The 27,115-nt window shown below is 39.3% G+C and overlaps 2 long non-coding RNA genes across 3 annotated transcripts in view; one reads left to right on the top strand and one right to left on the bottom strand.

The window, feature by feature from the left end:
* LOC105495322 (uncharacterized) overlaps nt 1-27,115 on the top strand; it is a 59,969-nt gene that overhangs the window by 8,706 nt on the left and 24,148 nt on the right. The window contains exon 5 of one of the 2 annotated variants that reach the window (XR_011608819.1): nt 14,754-18,384. The exons of the other annotated variant lie outside the window; for it this stretch is intronic. This is a non-coding gene — a long non-coding RNA (uncharacterized lncRNA). Of the gene's footprint in view, nt 1-14,753; nt 18,385-27,115 lie in introns of those variants that run through there. 2 annotated transcript variants of the gene reach the window in all.
* LOC139356642 (uncharacterized) overlaps nt 6,489-27,115 on the bottom strand; it is a 34,477-nt gene continuing 13,850 nt past the window's right edge. Inside the window, exon 3 of the long non-coding RNA XR_011608821.1 lies at nt 6,489-6,575. This is a non-coding gene — a long non-coding RNA (uncharacterized lncRNA). The remainder of the gene's footprint in view (nt 6,576-27,115) is intronic.

Below are 27,115 nucleotides of genomic sequence, written 5' to 3'. Positions count from 1 at the left end.
ACCTGGGTGTTTTGAATACAAAAGCAAATTGAAGATCACAGTGAATTGATTAGGAGTCGGGGCTTTGAAATGCGATGGACCTGACTGTTTCCATCATTCATTAGTGGGATAAACCTGGGCAAGGGACCCAACTTCCCTGAACCTCAGTTTCCTCATCTGTAAAATGGGAATTAAATGCATCTGTTGTGCCAGGGTTCTGGGGGAAAATTAATATAATTTACATAAAATGAACATTGCTTTGCACAGAATAGATGTTCAAGAAAATTAATACATCATATATAGGCTCCTCTATATGTGTCTGCTGAATGAATAATTATAGTTTGTGCTTATTAGCATTTTATGCATATTAACTTACTAAGGTTTCACAAATATTTGAGGAAGTCATTGTTACTATCTCCCTTTCTTTTGAAATGAGAAACTGAGGCAACTAGGGGTTAAGTTACCCTCCAGGCCGGGCGCGGTGGCTCAAGCCTGTAATCCCAGCACTTTGGGAGGCCGAGACGGGCGGATCACGAGGTCGGGAGATCGAGACCATCCTGGTTAACACGGTGAAACCCCGTCTCTACTAAAAAATACAAAAAACTAGCCGGGCGAGGTGGCGGGCGCCTGTAGTCCCAGCTACTCGGGAGGCTGAGGCAGGAGAATGGCGTGAACCCGGGAGGCGGAGCTTGCAGTGAGCTGAGATCCGGCCACTGCACTCCAGCCTGGGTGACAGAGCGAGACTCCGTCTAAAAAAAAAAAAAAAGTTACCCTCCAAATTCACACAGCTATTAAGTGGTCCAGGTGGGACTTGAACTCAGGGAGTTTAGCTCCAGAAACTATGCACCTAAAGGCCAAACTACACTGTCCTCTGGCAATGCGGGAAAAGAAAAAAAGAAAGTAATTATATGTTTAATAAGTGGGGATTGGGTCAGAAAGTCCTTGGAGATCTCTGAAAAGAATTCAACTCAGTAGCTTTCCCTGCCCTTGGCTGGGAATGGACACGCACACTCAAGCACACAAACACACCCTTGTGTGTGCATGCATTGGCCTCTGCTGACCTCCAGCTGCTACCCTCTGCATGCCCTGCAGCAGTGGCTGCTTCCTGGGAAGAGGTGGATGGAGTTGCTGTGTGGATGCATAAAGCCAAGTCTGCTGACCCTGTAACCCCACCTCCATCCCACACTGCCCTCCTCCTCCCTACTTCCCCCCTTCCTTCCCTCCCTCCAGGGCTTGGTGCAAACATGGTATCCAATTTGTTACCTACACAGGAAGGTCAGGGCCCTGCTGACTTCTGCTCTTTTCTCAGCGTGGGTCACTTGGCTATAACTTGCTTGTTTTCCTCTCTGTTCTTTGGAAGAGTGAATGGGAAATGGGGAGGGAACTGGGAACAGACGGTGACCTCTGACTATAAGAAATTTGTTGGGGGAAGATGCTTTTCTGGAGTCCTAAATAGATCTGAAAATTGTCTAGATCTATTAGTCCTAAATAGATCTGAAAATTGTCTAGACAGGACTATGGTGGGAATACTTTGATGGAGAACTTGAGGTTCACCATAGATTGCAGGACAGACAAATTGCGTCTTCTATGATAATGGAGCACTATGTGATAAAGCACATGTGATATTGTCTATGTGTGTGTGTGTGTGTGTATGTGTTCAAACATGTGTGTGCTTATATGAGCACTTTTCTGCCCATAGATGTCATCAGAATTTCAAAAGGATTTGAGTTCCCATAGGGTTAAGATCCACTGGCCTAAAATCAGAGAGCACTGATGGGAGAATTTCTGTATTGACCTGTGAAATTGAGCACCAAAAAAACAATGCCATGGACTCACAGAGTCCAGCTATCACACTATTTGTTCCAGGAAACCCAATTCAAATGTCTACAGTGACAAAAGGTGAATTTAAATGAGTGAGTTCAGTCAATTGTAAGAAAAATCTTAGTGTTTAGGAGACAATATGGACTAAGTGAGATTGTAGCAGGTCAGATAGTGAAAAGCAATGCATATCCCAGATAAGGATCCACAGCTCAGCTGCATCCATTGTTGCCGTAGTGGAATGTTGACCCAACTTTGCTGAATCTTTCAGGATTTTTGAGCAAAGTCAGTGTATTGTTTTGTTCTTACACAGCTCTAATGAAATACCTGTAACTGGGTAATTTATAAAGAAAAGAGGTTTAACTGGGTCACAGTTCCACAGGCTGTACAGGAACCATGGCTGGGAGGTCTCAGGAAACTCACAATCATGGCAGAAGGTTAAGAGGGAAGCAGGCATGTCTTCACATGGCCAGAGCAGGAGAAAGAGAGAGCAAAGGGGTAGGTGCTACACACTTTTAAACAACCAGATCTCGTGAGAACTCACTCACTATCATGAGAACAGCAAGGGGGAAAACCACCCCCATGATCCAATCGCTTCCCATCAGGCCTCTTCTCCAACATTGGGGATTACAATGCGATGTGAGATTTGGGTAGGGACACAAATCCAAACCATATCGGTCAGAAATCCAGATTTCTATCTGAAACATTGTAACTTTTAAATGTTGGCTCAATTAAAACTAGAATACTGGGCAAGCCAAACAAAACAAATGCATAGGCTAGATCTAGCCTGTGGGCCTCTAGTCGTTGGCCTCTGAAAGTTTGTCTCTATCGTTTTCTAGGTAGAGAAACTCCAAACCAGGAAAGGGAAGTGGTCTCTCTCCTTAAGGTCACGTAGAGAAAGTGTATGACAGAACCAGGACTCAAAATTCAGGTCTTCTAAGGCACAACCCTTCTTTCTCCTACCCTACTGGGCTGCTTAGGGAATAGCTCCTCACTTTCATGCTCAGCTGTTTCACCTCTCCAAGGAAGACCAGCAGTTATTCAGGCCTAGGTCATAGACATAGCTACTTCTTACTTATCCATCATGGGATTTATGGGAGATTTATTGCTGTGATGTCCCTAACTCTTCTCCCATTTAGATACTTTCTTTTTTCTTTTTTTTTTTTTTTTAAATGGAGATGGAATCTTATTCTGTTGCCAAAGTTGGAGTATAGTGGCACGATCTTGGCTCACTGCAACCTCCGCCTCCCGGGTTCAAGCAATTCTTCTGCCTCAGTCTCTGAGTAACTGGGATTACAGGCACCCGCTACCATGCCCGGTTAATTTTTGTGTTTTTAGTAGAGACAGGGTTTCACCATGTTGACCAGGCTGGTCTTGAACTCCTGATCTAAGGTGATCCGCCCACCTTGGCCTCCCAAAGTGCTGGGATTATAGTCGTGAGCCACCACACCCACCCAGGGCAAAGTTTTTTACCCCACGCCTTGATTCTGAGTTTGGCCATGTAACTTGCTTGGCCCTTGGCAGGTGCGATACAAACCAGGGCTTCAAAAGCACTAACAGATTTCTGCTTACTCTGCTCACTCTTGAATCCCTGCCATCCATTCATGAACTAACATGGACCAGCCTAAGCAAAGCATATGAGAAACTCGTGTCTCAACCAAGGCCATTCTAAATCCCCAGCTAACTCCCCCAGCTGACCATAGGCACAAAAATAAGCCCTGCCTAAATCAACTGAGCTCAGCCAAGATAAACACAACCATCCAGCCATCTCCTAGACCCAGGAGACATTATTAGGGTTGGTGCAAAAGCAGTTGAGGTTTTTGCAATTACTTTTAATAATACATGGTTATCACTTTAAGTCACTAAGTTTTGGGGTTGTATGTTACGTAGCAATAGCTAAGTATACTAGTAGAACGGGCGAGGATTCGTCACTTCATGAATAAATAATTCAAAATATTGAATCCACCCTTCCTTGTCCTCAGTCTTTGATGTAAGTCTCCTACCTTTACTTAATAAACCTCAAATAATGAACACTTATTTGAACGTGGTCAGATTATCTTCTGTGTCTCAGGCACTGTACTTGTTGTTCTCCTGGTATGTTAGTAATTACATAAAAAATGTAATTACAGCCAGGCGCGGTGGCTCACACCTGCGATCCCAGCACTTTGGGAGGCTGAGGCGGGCAGATCATGAGGTCAGGAGATCGAAACCATCCTGGCTAACACGGTGAAACCCCATCTCTACTAAAAAAAAACATACAAAATTAGCCGGGCGAGGTGGTGGGCACCTGTAGTCCCAGCTCCTCGGGAGGCTGAGGCAGGAGAATGGCATGAACCCGGGAGGCAGAGCGTGCAGTGAGCTGAGATCACACCACTGCACTACAACCTGGGAGACAGAGTGAGATTCCGTCTCAAAAAAAAAAAAAAATGTAATTACATGATAGTTTTAAGAGGCAGGACAAGAAAAATAGAAAAGAAAATGTGTAGCCATCCAGGTAGGCAGGCGTCTTATAAGGAGCCCTTGAGTCACCTAGATCTGGTTTGGAATTCTAGTCCCACTGCTTCTTTGATTTGTGATCTTAAAGAAATGACCTGCTTCTCTGACTAACCTCAGTTTCCTTACTCAAAAAGTGAGAATGATAATGCCTATGTTATTATGAGGAATAAATCAGGAAATGCATCTGATGGGAATTCATTCATTTGCAAGAAAAAGGAAATTTGACAGTGACTAACGCCATAAAGACACTTAATTATCTCATACAATAAGGAATCTGGAGGTCAACACCTGCTGGGATGGGTTTATGGCAGAATAATATCAGAGGAACGTCTCTAAGATACTCCTAGCCTTTACCTCATGGTTGTAAAGTGCCTGCTTCACCTCCAGAAATCATGTCCACCTTCAGGGTAAAGGATGGGAGAAATGTCAGATTTTTTTTTTTTTTTTTTAAGGAAAATAAAGTCTTTCCTGGAAGCTCTCAGTAACTTTCACTGACGTGTCATTGGCCATGATGTTGTTCAGGTCACATCATGACAATTCTTGATAACTTATGGTTGCAAGAGAAACTGATAAAGGAGGAATTTGACATTGCGCCCCCTAGAATTGCAGGCATGGGAAAGAGGAGAGGTAGAGAATGGGTGCTGTGTTAGCCAAACACTGGCATTCTCTGCAGAGTGTCAAGGGGTACTTAGCGTGGAATAGGTGCTCAAGAACTAATAATTCCTCCTCATAATGCACTTTTTTTGTTTGTTTTTGAGACAGAGTCTCCCTCTGTCACCCATGGTGGAGTGCAGCGGTGCAATCTCGGCTCACTGCAACCCCTGCCTCCTGGGTTCAAGCGATTCTCCTGCCTCAGCCTCTCAAGTAGCTGGTATTACAGGCGTGCTACCATGCCCGGCTAATTTTTGTATTTTTAGTAGAGATGGGGTTTCGCCATGTTGGCCAAGCTGGTCTCAAATTCCTGACCTCGGGTGATCCACACACCTCAGCCTCCCAAAGTGCTGGAATTACAGGTGTGAGCCACCATGCCCGGCCCACTTTTTAGAAGTTGAAACTTGCTAATGGCTTTAAAGGAGAGGAAGATTTGTTTTTTTCTGCTTTATGTCTTCAGGTAGACTAGGTTTCAGAGTATTTTCCCAATTATAGAAGAACTGGACTGGAGCGCTGTCTGGGCTCACAATTTCTTTCCATGGTTGTGTGTACGCTTCATGCATCCCTTCTCCTGACTCCCAACTTTGGGGACTGTGTGTCTCCTTCACCCTAACCCTGTAACCCTGTAAGCCTAGTGGGCCTGCCCATGTTGTCACTCCACCACTCCTGCCAGACTTTTGATGGTCCTTTACTAGATTAGGTATGCAACTTTGGTTATGGATCACTTGATAAACATGGTAAGATACAAATTCCCAGGCCAAACCACTAAAAATTCTGAATCAGTATGGTAAAGTTGGAGGGGAGCTGGAATATATGCACATGTAATTCACATCCAAGATGGTCTTTGAGACACACTTTGGGAAACATGGTCCTAGGATCTTGAAGCTAATGGTGCATGAGCCCAGAGCACCTATGGCCACTTGGCCACTTTCTCATTGCCTGGAGAAGGTCAGAGTTCAGGAAGACACAAGAAGGCAGCATGCAGAGAGAAGCAGAGTGAAGAAGTAAAGGAAAAAAGAGAATAGGATTTCAGTTCCTAGACACAGTGGTCTGTGAGACCAGCTCCACCCCTTCTTTTCCTGAGGCTTTAGTTGTATAAATTAGAGTGTTCTTTATTTCTTTCTAAATCTTGAACTTCTGTGACTTAAGAGGTCTACTCTGTAGATATGGGGAAGTACTGGTATACTGGCAGGTATAGCTGGTTTATTTGCAACATAAATCTTTCTGAAAATCTAATCCATAATATTCTGTAAGTAGACCATATTTAATAATACCAAGTATATCAGGCACAGTGGCTGAGTTATGCTGCAGTAAGAACCACCCTCCAAATCTCAGTGGTTTAACATGAGTTTATTTCTTTCTCATGCTACATACACTATGCATGTAGGCTGGAGGATTTCTGCTCCATGAAGTCTCTCAGAGATCCAGGCTGATACAGAGTTCATCTTGACAAATGTTTTCATAGTCACCACAGCAGTGGGAAATGAACATGGAAATCATGGATCATGGCTCTTAAAGTTTCTGTTCCAAAGTGACACAGGTCCCTTCTGTTCATATTTCAGTGGCCAAAGCAAAGTACATGGGTATGCATATCCTCAAAAGAGGACAAGAAGTACAATTCTCCTAGGTACCTGAAAAGAAAAGAATTAGAAATATTAGATTAGTGACACTATTGGCTACTGCATCAGAGGAACTCAGTGATTTAAGATAGTTTTAATAAAGAATGAATTAAAATATGAGCTAGAATATATTGACAGCCTAGAGTGGACCAGGCATTTTGCTTACATTATGTTACTTAATAGGTACCCAGCAAGATAGATATGGCTACCCCCAACTCACAGAGGCAGAAACAGGATTAGAAAGGTTAGACAAGTGACCAATTATACTCAGCCAGTAAGTGATGGCTTTAACTTTGAATCTGGCTTACTCTTTCTCCCAAACCCCTACTCTTAACCACCATGATTTTATCATTTATTTAACATGTTCTTTCAGAACACCCATATATTTTCAAAACACCAGGAGTGGTAAAGTAGCATTAAGGAAGACATAAAGGTGACTCTTGAGGAGTTCACTTTCTGGCCATTAAAATATTCATGATCTGTCTTACATGGAGTGAGAATTTTCATGTCAGGCTTCCCTTAAAGTGGGGGAATCAGCAATAAAACCAGAGAGCCAATATTAACACAATACATGATTTAACTTTCTCAGAGATTAAGTCTGGTGCTCAGCAGCTTATCAACTTTCTCTAGTGAGTGCCTGGTATAATCTCACTGTGAAAAAAAAGTCCCCTGAAGCCCTCCCTGAAAGGTTTCTTGATAATTTTAAAAGCCATGTTTTAAAAAATATATATTACTGTTTAGCAAATATCCACTTCCTCCCTCTCCTAATGTAGGCAGAGATTTTCTGCATGCTGCTAAGTTTGGGCTTGGTCATATGACTTGCTTTGGTCAATGCAGTGTTAGAGGGCATGATGTATGCATGATTCCTTAAATATGCTTGCATGTTTTGGTTCAGATTTTGAGCTTTCTTAATCCATGATGATAAAGGCATGACTCAGGTAGTCACTGCCCTTTTATCCAAGACTCCAGAATAAACACACATGCAGTACATGTGGAGTCATGGAGCCAAGTCAAGCCCACATCAGCTGAGCCACAGTTGATTGCAGACCCATGAATGTGAGAATAAATGCTTGTAGCTATTAGTCACTGGATTTGTGGGATGGTTTGTTATGCAGCATTACTACAATAGCTGACTAATACACCATTTATCTTGCACACTGGTGGGAGATGAAAGTTGAACCCAAGGACATTTCATGGGTCATTTATTTAGGACTGTTTAATCTGGAGAGGTGGAGTGGATCTCCAGATATTTCAAGGGGCCTGATGGACTCTTGGCATAAGGAAGGGCACAAGACTGGAAGTTAGGAACACTTGAATTCTAATCTAAATTTTGACTCACACATGCTGTTTGAAGATGGATAAGTCATTCTCCTTTCTTGCTTTTATTGTTTTATTTTCTGTATAAGGGCTAGTCTAGATTGTAATGGCAAATAGGTCTAAATAACCACCAAGATTAATTAGTGATGGTTGTCTGGAGCACTCACAAATTTGGAGGATGGATCTAGGCAAGGTATAAAAGTCCTGTAATTGATTATTGATGTCTGCTATGGGCATAGATTTTGTTTAATTTTTTTCATTTCTTGCCCACTCTATACATCTGGGACCATAGGAGTATAAGAAGCCAGCCAGTTGACCTTGTGCCCTGGCAAAGATTGAGTCAGAGAGAAATTGGATCTCCTGTGAAAGAACAGGAAAGAACAGGAGGGACTGGAATTCACAGACTATGTGAGGTTAGGGTGACTCTTTTGTAAAATTCTTTGCATTTCCACAGCAAAGTGTCTGTGGAGAGTTGCAGCTGTGATGGTGAAGTTGGCAGGCTGCTTGGAGCACACACCCCTTTGCCCATTGAACTGTGGGGAATCTAAGCTGACAAATTCTAGGGCTTTAAGAATTAAAGCTGATAAAGAGCATTCAAAGGGGCTGAGGGGAGCTGGCAGCTTTGGTTCATTTAAGGGCAGGTGCAAGTCCTCATGAGGGGGTGACAGGTATCATTTGGTCAATGAAACAAAACTGCCAAACCTGTGACCAATCAGAGTTGAGTAAGAATCAAAGTGGAGGCATCCAGCCTTCCATTTGTTCATGCATTTTTCATTGAGGAATTTAATTGGCTGGCCCCAGGTGCTAGTTTTGAAAGTATCCCCTCTTCTTTAAAAATATGCTTACACCTGGCATCAGGGCTCTTTCTACAGCCTTTGGATTAACCACTGAGCATCATATTTTAAAGCAGCTTAGAGAACATAGATTCAAAGATTAGTCTGCATGCAGGGCGGCTGTTGGAAAAAGCAAGGGCATCTTCTCGCATGGGTGAAAAAAGAAAATCAGCCAGAAGTTTGCACAATGAAAAAAATGTGTTGGTCTTACTCCCTCAGGGCCCAGTTCAGCCACCTGTTTGTTCACTGTCCTTGCTTGTCTGGCCACAGTGAGGTTGGCCAGGTCAGAGGCCTATCACCAGGCAGAGATCCAGTCTGCCTTGTTTTCCCTTGCAGGTCTGGATCCTAGCATGATGTCTGGCACATGGAAGGACCTCCATAATCATTTTCTGATGGAATGAATGCCTGCCAGGACAGATGTGTCCATGGTTCAAGCATGCCCGGGACTAGCGTTAAGCAGAGGGGGTAAATGAAAAGTCCATTTAATGCAAACTTTGGGGTTGAGACTTGGCTGTCAGTTTGATAAACCCTACAGTTAAAGTTTTCTAAGCACTTACTGTGCATCAGACACTGTTGTAAGCCCTCCACATGGATGATCTCCTTTAATGCTCATGTCAAAGCCTGGGAGTTAGATACTGTTGTGATCTACCCTTAGGTATCCATACCTAGCAACATACTGAGACACTAGAAGTTAAGTAGCATGCCCAAGATCACATAGCTCATAAGTGGTTGGGCCAAGATCTGAACCAAGGAAATCAGATTTTATAAACCTCATTCGTAGACACTGTATTACGTATTTAGAGCAGTGGTTCCCAGTCACCTGGACAGCCAATTAGAACACAGATTTCTGGTCCCTCCCACCCCTCCAGAGTTTCTGACTTTGTTCTTCTGGAGTGGGTCCTGATAATTTGCATTTCTTACAAGCTCCCTGGTGATGTTGATGCTGCTGTTTCAGGGATCACACTTTAGGAAATATCATTTAGGGGTAATAGCAAATGTTGGTGACTTAACACCATTTCAGTTTACTTGTCGCTCATGTAAAATATGTGAACGTTTCTAGTTGGTGAGTAATTTTCCTTCATGTAGTGATTTCAGAATCCAGATTTCCTCTATCGTGTGGTTTCACCTTTCCCTTGATTCTGATAATCACCGGCATTCAGCTGGCATGAAGTGAAACCATAGCAAGATGAAGGCTTCTTAAAAGATTTGGTCTGAAAGTGTCATACACGGCGTCTGCTCACATTTCATTGGCAAGAATTAGTCCCATCACTGTACCACTAAGAAGGAAATGGGAATAGGCTGGGAAATGTAGTCCTTGTGTGGAGAGTGGCTTCCCAATCCCAACTTTAAACTATCATAGAGGCAGCAAGAATTCTGCTACATAGCAAGCTACCTCTGCCAGAGACGATATGACATAGTGCCTCTGTCAAAACATGCAGACACCAGCTATTGAGAGTTCAGACAATTGTTTTTTCCAAGTCAGAGAAGTGGTATGCTTTGACAGTTTGTTCTAAGACAATACAGAAGTGAATATTTCTTACTTCTGCTTTTGCTACCAGGATGTCATGGCCAAAGATAGGACTTAGATGAGTGTCTAAAGCAGAGATTCAAGAAAATATAAGCAATGCCTGTGAGCCCTGTGTGCCTGTGTATATGTTTCTTTGTTTGTTTGTTTTGTTTTGTTTTTCTTTTTCTTCTGGAGAGTCCATAGAATCCATCAGATTTTTTAAAATAATGGAGACCCAATAAACATAGAGAACTATAGTTCTAAGAGAACATAGGTTTTTCCTGACCACTCAATCTCATTATCTTATCATCTTATCACTGTGAACTACATCCTTCTTTTTATTTTATTCCTGAAAATTCTCAGTAACTGATCATTTATTTTCTTGTGCTAAGAGTGATGGCTTATGCCTGTAACCCCAGCACTTCGGGAGGCAATATGCCTAAGGTCATTCAAGCTTAGGTCCAGATAGCTCCCAAGACTCTTTTATTAACCACTATGTTGTATTGCCATCATTTGTTTGTTATTAAATGAAAAATGAAATTTCTCATTAAATTACTAAGGGTATATCTGTTAGTTATTGCTGCGTAACCATCACCAAATCCCAGTGCCATATAACAATAAGCATTGATTTCTCCCATATCTGCGAATTCCTTAGAGGCAGCTCTACTGATCTCACCTGGGCTTGCTCATATGTATCTGCAGATTGCCTGGAAGTGGGTTGATCTAAGCTTAACTGAATAGCTTTTGCATCAAGTTTTATGTCCTCAATCCAGTTGGCTAGCTCTGCTCTGTACATCTACAGTCCTTTTGGGACCAATGATCTATCTAGGACATGCACTTCTCATAAAGATTGTGGAGGTAGAAGAAGACAAGCCATATGGTGCAAGCACATTTCAAGTCCTTGTTTATGTCACATCTGTTACCATCCCATTGGCTGAAATAAGTCACATGGCTTATTTCATGTGACTTATTTCACATGGATGTGAAAGTCAGTGGATGAGGAAGTGCATTTAGTGTGTACACTTAACTGCAAAGTTAGATGGCAAGGGGCATAGATAGAGGAACACAGTTAAAATCTAAGCTAATAATTCAATCAACTACAGAGTAGAAGATAATTTTTATCATAGAGATGCTGCAGGAATTTGACAACATGGGTATCAAAGTCTTAAATTCTTTTTCTAGAACTTAAATATAAGAACTCAATCAGCAAAGTGACTTAGAGCATACAGATGTCTGTCATAGCTTTATTCACACCAGCAAACAATTGCAAAATACCTGTGTGTCAAAAATTAGCAATGATTAACTTAATTACATCTCGCCGGGCGTGGTGGCTCAAGCCTGTAATCCCAGCACTTTGGGAGGCCGAGGTGGGCGGATCACAAGGTCAGGAGATCGAGACCATCCTGGCTAACACGGTGAAACCCCGTCTCTACTAAAAAATACAAAAAACTAGCCGGGCAAGGTGGCGGGCGCCTGTAGTCCCAGCTACTCAGGAGGCTGAGGCAGGAGAATGGCGTGAACCCGGGAGGCGGAGGCTGCAATGAGCTGAGATCCGGCCACTGCACTCCAGCCTGGGTGACAGAACAAGACTCCGTCTCAAAAAAAAAAAAAAAAAAAAAAAAACTTAATTACATCTCATTTATAGGCTGGAATACTTTGTAGTTATTAAAAGTTTTGTGTTTTGGAAAAATATTTAAAAGAATAAATTGCACATGATATAAAGTTGAGTGGGAAAAATGATGGATATAAAACTGCAAAGGTAATATGATCTTAACTGGCGGGCATTCAACACCTAAATACACACACACAAACAACATATACATGCAACATATACACACATACAGACCAAAATAATTTTGACAAAAATTAAAATAAAATTGACAAAAATAACAGTGGCTATCTCTAAGAGACGCAATTAAGGTTGACTTTAATTTTTTTCTTTAGTCTCTTTTAATGCCAAATTTTTAAATAATGAACAAACTCTACTGTTTATGAACATACCACATAAGATGTGCTACTTTAAAATAATCTGTCAAAGACAGTAATTTTGAGTGGTCTGAGAAGTATCTTCTATAGAGAAAAGTAAAGTCACTGGCCAAGATTATGAAATAGAGGAAAAAATGACAATGAATGGTGATATAAATTGGGCATTCAACATAATCAAATATATTGTGGCATATATAAATAATTCCGATTTATAATTTTATAAATGTCTCAAAATACTACACACATAAACAATTTTGATTGCATGGGACAATTATACATGCAGATTTTGGAAGTCTAAAATTGATCGATATTATCCGGATGGACAATAAGCTCGTAATGTAGCATAATGGATTTTTAAAATGCAGCATAAATCTGCTTTAAAAAGTATCTAGGCAGCCAATATTAAGACACATTTTAAAAACTGCCACCGGTTTCTAGACTGTGACTTCATGTCAGCACCTCACAGAATCCACAAGTGCAGGAACTTACACAATGAGTACCTTGCTATGGGGCAGAAAATAAGCTCCTAGGATCTTGTTAAAGTACACTTCTATTCAAATTGACAGATCAGGATGATTGTTTTTCTTTTTCTTTTTGAAACAGGAAAGAAGATGGAAATGTTCAACCAGGCTCCTTCTCCCAAAATGTAGAACTAGTTCATGGAAAAATACAAAAAGCGTGAGTTAAGGAAGGCGCCTTTTTGAGCAAAGGCAGACAGATGGAGTGGCTGATGTACAGACAGACTTTGGATACATCAATTAACCAGAGCCATTCATTCTAGCAGCTCTAAGCCTTTGTCCTTGTGGAAAGTGGGACTGCTTTCTGAGGCTAAAGCAAATAAATTGGATGGATTAATCCCTGAATTGGAGGCCCAGGAAATAAAGAAGTCAATAAAGGAGAGCTTAGGGTACATTACTATTTAGTACCCCCTCACAAACTTTTTAAAAGCCAACTTGGAATTTTGGTGAGTTATTCACCCCTACTGCTCTTCTGCTTCTGATATCTTAAAATTAATAACAAACAAAAACAGATATAGAAGCTAAAATAATTTCACATTATTCATGCATGTATTTATTGCTGCCTTCACTTATAATTGCCACACACCTATTGTGTTTCTGGCCCAGATGGAAGAAACTGAAATTATACTTTATGTGCTGTTTCATTTTAACATTCTCAAAATCTCACTAAAAATGGGATCCGTTAGAATAATTCAAGAACAAAAATATCAGCAGAACCAAAGGAAGCTCAAAGATGCTGCACCAATGGAGTTAGCACACTCAATTCAGTTCAATTCAATTTATAAAAATAAAGTTGGAAGGGTTCTTAAATAACTTTAACCTTAAATAACAACATTCAGCTTTTAATCCAGTTTGAGTGTTTGTCGAGGAATCCTGCCATATAAACGTTTGACTCTGTAATTGGTAGTTGGGAAGATTAGAAAGAGAGTGAATCTTGGGTACCTATTTTCTGAATTGGGTGAATGAATGAAAGAATAACTGAAAGAATAAATATTGTTGATAAAGCCGGATTTTCTTAGCAAAGGGTCCAGACTCATGATAACCCATGATGTGGAAATGATCTAATAATAGCAAACGACAACAAGCATTTAATGCGTTCTTATTATGTCCTAAGCATTATTCCAAGTTACTCCACATAAGTTAAGTTGTTTGATTCTCACATAATAACTCTGTGAAATATGTACTACTATTATCCCAACCACATTTTATTATTGAAGAAACCGACACACAGAAGGAGAAAGGTCACAAAGTGTGGCAATCAGAATGGACGTGCATTGTCGCCCAGCCTTACTATTATCCTCTACTTCCTCTCATTATTTCAGGCAATTCCTTCAATAATTATATAAAGTAGAATTTGATAGAAGACAAAACAGCTCAGAGAAGTGACCAAGGTAGGATTTGAACTCAGGATTAAAGTCTTAACGTTTCTCTTTAGTAAGGTTATCTTCACACTCAAAGTCATTATCCCTTATGGAACTTTTGGTAGCCAATCTAAAATAGTTCCTTTAGAAGAACTTCGTACAAGAGATCATTATCATACTGGGTGTTCTTTGTGTTCTTCATACTAGAAATCCATAACATGCCGGAACGCCCTTAGAACCACGGACAGCACCCAGGTTTTACAAATGTCTTCTCCAGGCTTCAGAAAGAAGGTGGTGGACATTCTTTCCATCATGACACAAACCAACAATTACATACCAGGCTTTGTTGGTGAGAAAACAAGGTGGCCCACCTGGAGATTTATGCCGAAACAACCACTTTACATCACAACCCACGGAGTCCTTGACGTTGGCTTGGTTTGTCAATCCCACCACCTCATATCATTTAGAAACTTATCAGCTATTTCTAGATAACTGGGTGTTTTAGTTTCCTGGAGATAAAATCGAAGACTAAATGGAATATATGACTAAGTTATTTACTACGAGGAATCTTAGTCTAGGAAACCTTCTCAAAATACACAAATGCCTGGGAGATGTAATAGATCTAATTAATCCCTTACTCCTTTTATTTTTATTTTTTATGTTTTCAGAGACAAGGTCTCACTTTGACACCCAAGCTGGAGTTCAGTGGCGCAATCAGAGCTCATTACAGCCTCCAACTCCTGGGCTCAAGCAATCCTCCTGCCTCATCCTCCCAAGCAACTGGAGCTAAAAGTGTGCACCATCATGCCTGGTGCCTTTATTCCTAAATGTTTCTTCATGAAGGAAGATACAAATTTACATGAGCCTATGCTGTTCACATGAGTAAGGGGAAAACAGAGAGAACTCAGGGGCACCCACATATTATGCTTTATAATTTGACCTAGGAATAGTCTTGAATAAGCAACTTGGGTTTCCCCTCCCAGAAAATACTTTGACATACATTAATTTATTCATTTAAAACTCATTATTTACTGGGTTTCCATGAGGTGTCTCTGAGACTCACTCTTCCCCCTTTGTTCTCACAGTATTTTAAATATCCTTAATATAATCTATCCTGCAATTTCTTATTGTTGCATGCCCTCCTTTCTTTTTGGAGTGTGAGCTCTTTGGTGACAGGGACTTCATATGTTTTCTCATCCTTCCAGCACCTAAAACTGTTTCTGGCATATGCAGAGTAATCTATAAAAAACTGTAAGATCTGTTAATGAATCAAGTTATTTGTGATTGTGCCTGGTATTCTTTCATTTATTTATACATTTATCTGTGTGTCTATTTGTACACCCCCCCATCAATTTATCAAAGCATCCATCCATTCATTCATCCACCCACCCATTTTTCTCCCTGATCTCACCCCATTAACAATTTGTAGAAAACAATCTGACAAATTCACCGAAAAAGGCAATAAAGGAAAAGGATTTTCCATCCATTATCCATTCTTTTTTTCTGCCTTCATTTTCACTTCTACCATCTCTCCTGCATAATCTCTTCCTCTTTCTCTGGAGAGTTACAGGAATGAAAACGAGATGGGTCCTGAAGAGTTGGTAAGGGGAGTAAATTGCTTGGTGACAGCTTGGTTCCAGAGATGGATGAAAACCTTAGCCTTAAGCAAAGTTCAGGGAAGCCCAAGGAGAGAGCTGATGGACAGTCTGACTTGTTGAGGGTGAAATCAATTAAAGTACATCAAATCCAGAATTCATGCTTTCTCAGAGTGACAAATCTATGCTGGAAACTGAGAAAGACGAAAGGAGAAAATTGCCTTTGACCTTTTGAAGACCGGCTGTTCCTTCTGTCAGGGGAGCCAGGCCTGGAGTGAGATGCGTTCATGATGAATTATAACAGCCAGCTACCTTAAAAAAGAACGGGGTGAAAAGGTTACCAAAGAGAACCAAAATGTGAGGAATTCAACCAAACATCAAGATAAATCAACTTGGCCAGGAGTATTTGTGCCATGCCTGCTCAGAACTGCTATGGACAAGCTCAGTTTGTTAGTTCAGCTCTTTGAAGCATGATATGCAGACACACTTGCATGTTCACACACTTTGTTTGCCAAAATGTGGGAAGGTAATCAGAAGAGAAGAGCCACAAGATTGTCAGTCTAGCATCAGAAATTTGGTGGCATAGCGTTTCTGTACAACGCTGTCCACTAAAACTTTTTGTCATGATGAAGATGTCCTATAGCTAAGCTGACCAATACGATAGACATTAGTCATATTTGACGTTGAGCACTTGGAATATGGGTAGTGAAATTGAGGAACTGAATTTTTATTTTTTGATTTTAATTATTTTAAATGTAAGTAGCCACATATGGCTAAAAGCTACTGTATTGAATGGTGAAGCTCCAGGACAAAGGATGTTTTTGCCTTCAACAATATCAGAAAAGTAGGGGTGAGTGGATTGTCAGATTGCAGTACAATTGCTTGCGTTTTTGCAGAGTTCGTGGGAGAAACTCATTATATTCATTTGTAATGCTTGTTGGTAAATTTGATTTTCTCTTTAGAATGTAGAGATTAAATCTTGGGTTAAAACTGCCTCTCTGAGAGCAGTTTCTCCATCAGTGAAACGGGCATAATTTCAACTCTTTGAGAGTGCTCCGTTATGCAATATATGCAATGTTTCTTATCTCAGTGTCTGAAAACAGTTAATACAAGTTTGCTGTGCTTGATGCTATTACTATTACTAGTATTGTGATTTAAAAGCAAAGGAGATTGTTGGTGAGAAAACAAGTTGTTCCACCTGGAGATTTATGCTGAAATAACCACTTTACATCACAACCCATGGAGTCCTTGACCTTAGCTTAGTTTGTCTATCCCACCACCAGATGCCATTTAGAAAATTATCAGCTGTTTCTGGATAAATGGGTATTTTGGTTTCCTAGAGATCAAACTGAAGATTGAAAAACAGAAATAATTTGTTGACAATTGTCCTAGTTTCTTACTGGTTCCGCACTGAGGGGAACTTTCCAAATAACTACTATTTGCATTCTTTGGCATCCAAATTAATATTATCATTTCCAAATTTGAGCCATTTTGCCTGGAAAACATTCTTACCAAGTTTAACAAGTTTTAATATTTCCTGTCTTTAGAAAAATAAAATGTGCAACAAGACTTAACCTTTTAAAACTTTTTTCTGAAACACACATGCACATCCATATGCATACATGCACACACACACACTTACCCAGAGGCATAAAATTTACGTAACATAAAATTAGCTTTTGCTTGCTTCCACCTTTTGGCTAATGTGGATAGTGCTGTTATGATATGATAATCTGTGCAATAATTCGTTTCAGTACCTGTTTTCATTTCTTCTCGGAATATACCTATGAGTAGAATTGCTGGACTGTATGTTAATTCTATGTTTAACATTTTGAGGAATTGCAAAACTGTTTTCCATAATGACTGCATCATTGTACACTCCTATCAACAATGTAATGCTCATCAACACTTGTTATTCTCCTTTTAAAAAAATTGTATCTATCCTAGTGGGGGTGAAGTGGTATCTCATTGTGTTTTTTTATTTGCATTTACCTAACGAGTAATGATACTGAGCATCTTTCCATGTGTTTATTGGCCATTTGTATATCTTACTCAGAGAAATGTCTATTCAAATTATTTACTTATTTTATTGCTTAATTGCTCTGGCTAGAATTTCTCATGCAACATTAAATGGCAGTGATGAAAGTGGGAACCCTTGCCTTATTCTTGATTTTAGAAGAAAGTTTTCAGTCTTTCATAATTCTCTATGATGCTAACTTTGGGGTTTTCATAAGTGTTTTTTCTCAATTTAAGGAAATTCCCTTCCATTCCTAATTTTGTGAGTATTTTTTCAAATTATCAAAGGGTATTGGATTTTGTTAAATGCTTTTTCTGGCTTGATTGAGATGATTACGTGCTTTTTCTTTGTTCTATTAAAATGTTGCATTACATTTGGTTAACTTTCTTATGTTGAACCATCCTTGGATTCCTGGGGTAAATTCCATTTGGTCATGGTGCATAAACCTTTTAATAAGCTGTTGAATTTTGTCTGCTGGTATTTTGTTACGGATTTTTGCATCTGCATTAATTGGTGTGTAATGACATCTTTGTCTAGCTTTGATATCAGGGCAATATTACTTTCATAGAATAAATCAGGATGTATTTCATTCTCTTCTTTTTTTTGAAAAAGATTCAAAAGAATTGGTGTTAATTCTTCTTTAAGCATTTGGCAGAATTCACAGGTGAAGACATAATCTTTTTTTTAACTAATTTAATCTCTTTTCTTGTTGTGTTACAGGTTTGTTCAGATTTTCTATTTCCTCTTCAGTCAGTTTTGGTAATTTGTGTGTTTCTAGGGATTATCATACTTCACGTAGGTTATGTAATTTGTTGGCATACTATTTGTTGGCATATTGTTCATAGTATTCTCTATGAGCCTTTTTATTTCTGTAAGGTGAATAGTAATGTCTACACTTTTATTTCTGATTTTAGTTATTTGCATCTTTTAGTTTTTTTTTGTTTTTGTTTGTTTGTTTGTTTTTTGTTTTTTTGGTCAGTATAGCCAAAGATTTGTCAATGTTGTAAATCTTTCCAAAGAACTAACTTTTGGTTTTGTTAATTCTCTTCATTGCTTTCCTAGTCTCTTTTATCTCTTCTTTTGTTTTCTTCCTGCCATTATTCCTCTTCTTCATCTAGTTTTTAATAAAGTTTGTTCTTATTTTTTTAGTTCCTTAAGATGTAAAGTTTGGTTATTAATTAGAGGGTTTTGTTTGTTTGTTTGTTTGTTTGTTTTGTTTTTTAGACAGATTCTCACTCTGTTGCTAAGACTGGAGTGCAGTGGTGTGATCTCTGCTCACTGCAACCTCTGCGTCCCAGGTTCAAGCAATTCTCCTGCCTCAGCCTCCCAAGTAAACTGGGACTACAGACAGCTAATTTGTGTGTTTTTAGTAGAGGAGGAGTTTTGCCGTGTTGGCCAGGCTGATCTCGAACTCCTGACCTCAAGTGATCCGCTCACCTTGACCTCCCAAACTACTGGGATTACAGGTGTGAGTCACCAAGCTCAGCCTAATTAGAGATTTTTTTTAAAGAAGGTGTTTATAGCTATAAAATTCTCTCTAAGCACTGCTTTCACTGTATCCCATAAGTTTTGGTATTTTATGCTTTTGTTTTCATTTGTTTCAAAATATTTTACAATTTTCTTGGGATTTATTCTTTGAGTGTGTTGTTTAATTTTCACATATTTGTGAATTTTCCAGTTTTCCTTCTGTTATTGATTTCTAGTTTCAAGTCATTGTGGTCAGAGAAGATGCTTTGTATGATTTCAGAAGTTTTAAATTTATTGAGAATTCCGTGTGGCCCAATAGATGGTCTAACCTGGAGATTATTCCATTTGTACTCCTGATCCTGTTAAGTGGAATGTTCTATATATGTCTGTTAGGTATATTTGATTTATGGTGTTAAATCATCCATTTCTTACTGATCTTCTGTTGAAGGTTCTATCCATTATCAGAAGTGGGGTATTGAAGTGTCTAACTATTACTGTAAAATGGTCTATTTCTCTCTCAATTCTTTCACTGTTTTCCTTATATATTTTGGGGCCTTTGTTATTTGGTGTGTATATATTTATAATTGTTATATCTTCTTGATGAATTTACTCTATTCTCAATATATAATGACCTTCTTTTCTTTGGGGGTGGGGGCCTGCTTCTGAGAGTAGATAAGTCTGTTCTCTTGGCCCAGCCTGTCTCCCTGGGGGATGGTGGGGAAGGGGTGTCATATTTCCTCTTTGCTCTCTTTCTTTACTCTTGAAAGGTATCATTTTATATTTAGCTTTTGGGGACATTTTCTTTAGGTGTGATAATCTTCTACACTAACTGTGGGTCTCTTGTTCCTATAAGTTTAAACACTTAATTCAATATTCTCTCTCTCTCTTTCTCTCTGTCTCTTTTTCTTATTACTTTTAACCAGATATGACTAGCAATATCATTAGTAAAATTCACAGGTGAGCCTGACTATTTGCTTCTCCATATATACAATAAATTTGAAGTGGTCTTAATCCAATAAATCTATTTTTTAGTGTCAGAGTTAATTTTAAGTTGTATTTTAATTTTAATTTACACATAATGCTTGTACACATTTAAGGAGTACAATGTGATGTTTTGGTACATATATACATTAGTACATATGTACATATATGGTATGTATACTGTTTATGTATATATTACAATGGGTAATTAATTTATTCATCACCTCAAATATTTATCATTTCCTTTAGGTGAGAACATTCAAAATCCTCTCTTCTAGTTATTTTGAAATATACAATACCATACAATATTGTTAACTGTAGTTACCCTACTGTGCAATAGACCACCAGAACTTATTCCCCTACCTATCTGTAATTTTGTGCCTGCTGACTAATCTCTCCTCAGCCCTACCCTCCCCAGACTCTGGTAACCACTATTCTATTCCGTACTTCTATGGGATCAGATTTTTAAAATTCTTCAAGTGAGTGAGATCATGGAGGTATTTGTCTTTTTGTTTCTGGCTTATTTCACTTAACATAATGTCCTCTAGATGCATCCATGTTGCCATAAATGACAGAGTTTCAGTTTTTTTTTTTTTAAATAGCTGAATAGTATTACATTGTGTGTATATACAGCACGTTTTCCTTATCCATTCACACATTGATGGGACTTCGATTGAATCATTCCGCTTTTGGTAACAGTACTGTAACAAAAAGGGGAGTGTAGATATCTCTTTGACAGACTGATTTCATATCCTTTAGATAAATACTCAGTAGTGGGATCGCTGGATCATACGATGGTCCTATTTTTAAGTTTTTGAGGAACCTCCATACTGTTTTCTGCAAAGGCTGTACTAATTTACAGTCCCACCAACAGCATATAAAAATTTCCATTCCTTCACGTATAATGACCTTTATCTCTTGTAGGAATTTTTGACTCTTTCATCTGATATTAGAATAGCCACCCCAACTCTCTTTTGGTTACCACTTACATGGAATATCTTTTTTCCAACGTTTCACTCTCAGTCTATTTGCATATTTAGATATAAAGTGAGTCTGTTGTAGACAATATATAGTGGAGTCATTTAAAAAAATCAATTTGCCAATGTCTCTCTTTTGACTGAAGATTTTAATCCATTACATTTAAAGTAATCACTGATAAGGAAAAACTTACTTCTATCATTGTTATATATATATTTTTGTATAGTTTATACCTTTTTTGTTCCTAAGTTCCTCCTTATTGCCTTCTTATGGTTTAATTAATATTTTGCAGTGAACCATTTTGATTCCCTTCTCATTTTCTTTTCTGTATTTTTAAAGATATTTTCTTAGTATTTACTAGGAGCATTACATTAGCATCCTAAATTTATAAAAATTTAGTTTTAATTTATATCAATTTAGCTTTAATACCATACAAAAACCATTTCTATACAGCACTTCTCCTATGTTATTATTGTCACAATGTATTGTCTTAATACATTGTGTGCCATCAATACAGATTTATACTTATTGCTTTATTTGTTTACTTAAAAAATTCTGTAGAATTGAGAAAAAACAGGAGTTACAAACCAAAAAAATATATATACTGGATTTTGTATTTAACTATGTAGTTACTGTTACTAGATTTTAAAATCTCTTTTGTATGACTCTGAGTTACTGTCTAGTGTCTTCATTTTAACCTGAAATACTCTCTTCAGCAGATTCGTAGGACACATCTACTAATGAAAAACTTCCTCAGCTTTTGTTTATCTCAAAATGTCTTAACTTTTTGCTTATTGTTGAAGGCTAGTTAGCTGGATATAAAATTATTGGCTAACAATCTTTCCCACCTCGCCCTTTTTTTCAGCACTTTAAATATGCCGTCTTGTTGTCTTATGGCCTCCTTGGTTTCTAATGGCAAACTGGGTGTTTCTGTTATTTGAGAATCTCTTGTAGTTATTTCTCTTCTCTGTCTTTGTCTTTTGAACGTTTGATTACAATAGGTCGTGGATTCCTTATCATATATCCTTATTGCTCATTGGGTTTCTCTCAATGAAACCCTTGTCTTGTGTAAACCATTGTCTTTTATCAAATTTGGGAAGTATTTAGCCATTATTATTCAAATATCCTTTGTTCCTCTTTCTTTCTTCCCTCTCCTTTGGGACTCCCACTGCACGTATGACATTTTAAGGTGTTCCACCAGTCTCCCTGGCTTTGTTCATTCTTCTATATCCTTTTTTACTTCCTGCAACTCAGACTGGATAATGTCAATTGACTTATTTTCAAGTTAATTGATTCTTTCTTCTGCCTGCTCAAATCTGCTATTGAAATCTTGTCATAAAATTTTCATTTTATTTATTTTACTTTTAAACTCTAGAATTTCTCCGTGGTTCCGCTTTCTATTTTCTCTTTACCGACATTCTTTATTTGTTGAGACATCCTTTTCTTGGTATCCTCTGGCTCTTTTTCCATGTCTTAAAAAAATCTGTTTATATTTAAGATAGTTGGTTTAAAGTTTTTGTCTAGTTTGACATAAACTGAAGTACAATGTCTGTGCTTCATCGGGGGCAGTTTCTGTGGCTTTCTCCCATTCATGGTCCATACTTTCTTTTTTCCTGCATGCTTAATCATTTTGTTGTTGTTGAAAACTGGACATTTTGAATATTAAAATGTAGTGATTCTGGGCATCAGATTCTTCCTCCTCCTCAGAATTTGTTTTTGGTGCTTGCTGTGGATTGTAGCAGTTGATTTGTTTAGTACCTTTTCTAAATTATTTGTGCACATTCTGTAGTCTTTGTAATGTGTTTCCTCTGAAGTCTCTTTCTTCAACTTGTGTTTGGCTAGTATTTTGAAAGAAATTTCCTTAAGCCTTAAGAACTCCTTCCCTCAAAGAAGAAAGAAAGAAGGAAAAAAGAAAGAAAAGAAAAGTACACAAATTATCCCCGTCTGTTCAGATTGGCTCTGTATTGGAACATACTTTTAATGTGTAGCCAGGCCATTTACAAATTAGCCTTAGCTTTCACTTCCCGTTTGTTCCAAGCCTAAATATTAGCCAGAATTTAAAACTTATGAAGACCATAAAGTAACAGCTTATGATCTTTTCTGATCATGTATCCTAACCTGGGAATGCACATGGTCTAAATTCCCAAGTATATGTGATGGCTTTTGAATGCCCTAATTTCCCAAAGAAACTCTCTCCTTAGCTTGTCCTCTCAGACTTCCTACACATTTACTGTTTGCCTTGAATGTATCTTTCGTCCTAGACAACAGTAAGTTTTTCATTTGCTTTATAATGTTTTGATGAAATGTCCTCTGAGTAGCTACTTTTCTGCCCAGTTCTGATTTGGGCATAATAAAGACAAACACCCTGGACATTCCTTCAGGTAGGCCCCAGACAAGTTAAAACAGACAAACATAATTCTTTGACAATAAGGTCTACTCTGCATCCCTTAAAACCAGAACCATGGTCCCCACCTTGGAAGGCAGCTGTCATTTTCAAGACCACCCCCAAGCAGAGAAAGAGGGTGGGGCAGGGCAAGGAAACAATCACAAAGCTTTCCAACCATTTTAAAGTTGCTTTTACAAAATTTAGCATTTGGTTAATTGTTATAAACCTTTGACTGTTTCCCAGAGTTGATTCTGCCAATTTTTGCTTGATCTTTCAAAGCTGCTGTGGGGAGACGGGTCCTTGGAATTACCTGCTTCATCATTTTCACTGACATTCACCCCCAAAGAACTAATATTTATTGTATGCTCAGGGGTCCTTCTCTACCTCAGTTACTGTGTGGTGCTGAAACAAACTCAAGGGTGCCTACAAGTTCAGAGACAGAAGGCTACTTCTCTTACACCAAATGACCCTATATACTTAAGATTTATGTGTGTTTGTGAGTGACTTTTGGAGTTCATTATCTTTTTTCTGTGTTAACATCCATCTTTACAGCAGTATGTAATGGGCTTCTCTAAAAGCTCTTTTGTTCTCCCACTAGGATGACCAGCTGTTCCTGTTTGCTGGCATCCACATTGTTTCCTGGGATGCAGGACTTTCAGTACTAAAATCAGAATTTTAGGCTAACCAGGATGATGGTCACATTAGCTCCCACCTGACCACACACACACACACACACACACACACACACACACAATAATGTGTTGCTTTTGATATAAGTAGTTCATCAAGTTGATTAGAAGTGTAGTCAACTTCAGGCTCTTGGCTGTGTTTCAGATGTTTGTGCACATTAGCTAAGTGACCCTTCAACATTACTTTCATGTAAAGGATAGACTACTGCAAATAATAATTTACATATGACTTCTATAGAAATGCAGACCCTTAATTATTTTAATTTTCCTATTAGAGTTTAATTTTGTTTACTTTCCCTGAAGGTCATCCATTCATCTACCCTCACTTTCATCCCCATATTACTGGCTCTAGAACACTCTACAATAATGAATTCTGACTCTAGAACAGAGGTTCTGAATGGGAGGTGGGCAGTTTTGTCCCCTAGGGAACATTTGGCATTTTGGTTGTCGCAGCTTGGGGGAAAGCACTACTGGCATCTAGTGGGTGGAGGCCAGGGATGCTGCTTGACATCCTACAACGCACAGGACAGCCCCCACCACAATCGTCCAGCCTCAAATCCCATAGTGCCGAGGGTGAGAATCTCTGCTTTAGAAGGGTACATGGTGATATAAGTAAGGTCAGCAAGACAGTTTAAAATCAACTTTAAAAAACCGGCTGGGCACAGAGGCTCATGCCTGTGATCCCACCGCTATGGTATCACAGGAGCTGGGGCAGGCAGGTCACTTGAGGACAGGAGTTCGAGACCAGCCTGGCCAACATGGTAAAACCCTGTCTCTACTAAAAATGCAAAAATTAGCCGGGCGTGGTAGCAGATGCCTGTAATCCCAGCTATTTGAGAGGCTGAGGCAGGAGAATCGCTGGAACTTGGGAAGCAGACATGGCAGTGGACCATGATTGTGTCACTGCACTCCAGCCTGGGCAACAGAGCCACCATCTCAAAAAGATAAAAATAAATAAATAAATAAAACCCTATGGAAATAATTTCCCTTATGGTTTAGCTTGTTCCGTATGAAGCAACCTTTCTGCTCAGATATTCCCTATTCCCTAGCCTGTAATAGAAGCTCTAGTCTGGGCACTGGAAACTCAAGTCTCAGGTACATTGAGGTCCAAATCATTTGCCACTTCTATTTTTCGTTTACCAGAACCTTTTGTTGCAACAAAAGAGTAGGAGGCATACACCATGTGTTTTTCATTCATTTATGCTGAAATCATTGAAACGTTTCATTTTTTATGAGCCATTTGATGTCCAAAAAGCCTTTTGAATCACATTTATAACCCTTTAAAAAACTCATTCCTCTTCGAAACAGGAAGCCACTTTGTGAGCAGAGTAAACACATTCAAACCCTGGAAGGTGGGAGTTGAGAGGCAGCAAATGCCTCTGGGAGCCTGTGCCAGGGGTGAAATGCCTTCACAGCCCCTGAGGGAACCTCCCTGTGGCCCTGGCAGGTCAGAGGGACCTGCTCGGCCAAGTCAGAAAGCAGGGACCTGAAGGGACTCTCCAGAGTGGCTTTTGTAAAGGTCTTTTGCCGATAGGCAACTCTCCTTGGACCAACACCTGTGGTTGGTGACACTCTTTGTGGGAGAAAGTGTGCTCGGCTGATTCTAGGCCCTCTCTCTGCATTTCCTCGAGATGCTCATCCTCTATGGGCATCTGTCCCCTCTTGTATAGAGTGAAAAGCTTGGACCAGATGATCTCCAGTGGCCTTTCCAGCTCTTGTGAGCGAGGTCTTTCTTTAGCTCTCGGAGGATTGCTTCAGACACAGAAAATTCATGGCACGCTCAATACCACGCTCCCATTCAGCACCCATGACAGACGTTACTAGTTGATAACAATAGCCTTTTCCACTGCCCTCGGGTATGAATTTGAAAATCTCTTTTGACAAAGTTCTTCAGGGAGGCTCTTGCAATTGTGTAGCATTGGCAGCACACACAAAAAATGGACCAATCTACCAACTGCAGACCAGGTAATAATAAAGGGTGTGATATCAGTTTCTCTAGAGCAGGGGATTTAGCCAAGACCCGGATGCATAAACTGTTAGAAAATAAAATGCAAAGTAGGCTGGACGCGGTGGCTCAGGCCTGTAATCCCAGCACTTTGGGAAGTGGAGGTGGGCGGATCACGAGGTGAGGAGATCGAGACTATCCTGGCTAATGCGATGAAACCACGTCTCTATTAAAAATACAAAAAATTAGCTGGGCATGGTGGCGGGTGCCTGTAGTCCCAGCTACTCGGGAGGCTGAGGCAGGAGAATGGCGTGAACCCGGGAGGGGGAGCTTGCAGTGAGCCAAGACAGAGTCACTGCACTCACTCCAGCCTGGGCAACAGAGCGAAACTCTGTCTCAAAAAAAAAAAAAAAAAAAACCAAAACAAGAAAAGAAAATGCAAAGTAAAATCAAATCAAGTGAAGGAAAAGAAAAGAAAAGAAAAAACTAAAGCTGAGAATCACTTGCTGTGTGACCTACAGTAGGTGACTGACTTCTCTCAGTCTTGGTTTTATGACCCATCAAAGGGTATAATAAAGCCCACCTTCTTATTTTAGTTACTTTCTTTGCCTTCCTTGTTTATTCAGTGTGTGTGTGTGGTGTGTTTTTTTTATGGTTGACAAAATGTATTCACATTCATTGCGATAATATTAATGTCCTATATCTTTAATGCTAAGACACACTGCTTTTTATATTCTCGTTTCTGAAACCAACATGAGTCTTACAGTCACTGCGCACAGTTAAGGCAGCCAAGTTTCTTTTTTTCCACCATAAAACAAAAGGAATTTTTAAATCCATGACATCTTAGAACAAAACAAAGAGAGTGGGAATAGTTTCCATTTATTTAACACATAGTGTATTTCTAACAGCAACCCAAGTACGTCACAATAGCCTATAAAGTAAGTGTTATTCACATTATACCTATTAACATCT

Source organism: Macaca nemestrina, chromosome 10, assembly GCF_043159975.1.
Source record: "Macaca nemestrina isolate mMacNem1 chromosome 10, mMacNem.hap1, whole genome shotgun sequence".
Taxonomy (NCBI): Eukaryota; Metazoa; Chordata; class Mammalia; order Primates; family Cercopithecidae; genus Macaca; species Macaca nemestrina.
This window is presented reverse-complemented; position numbering and strand designations above follow the sequence as displayed.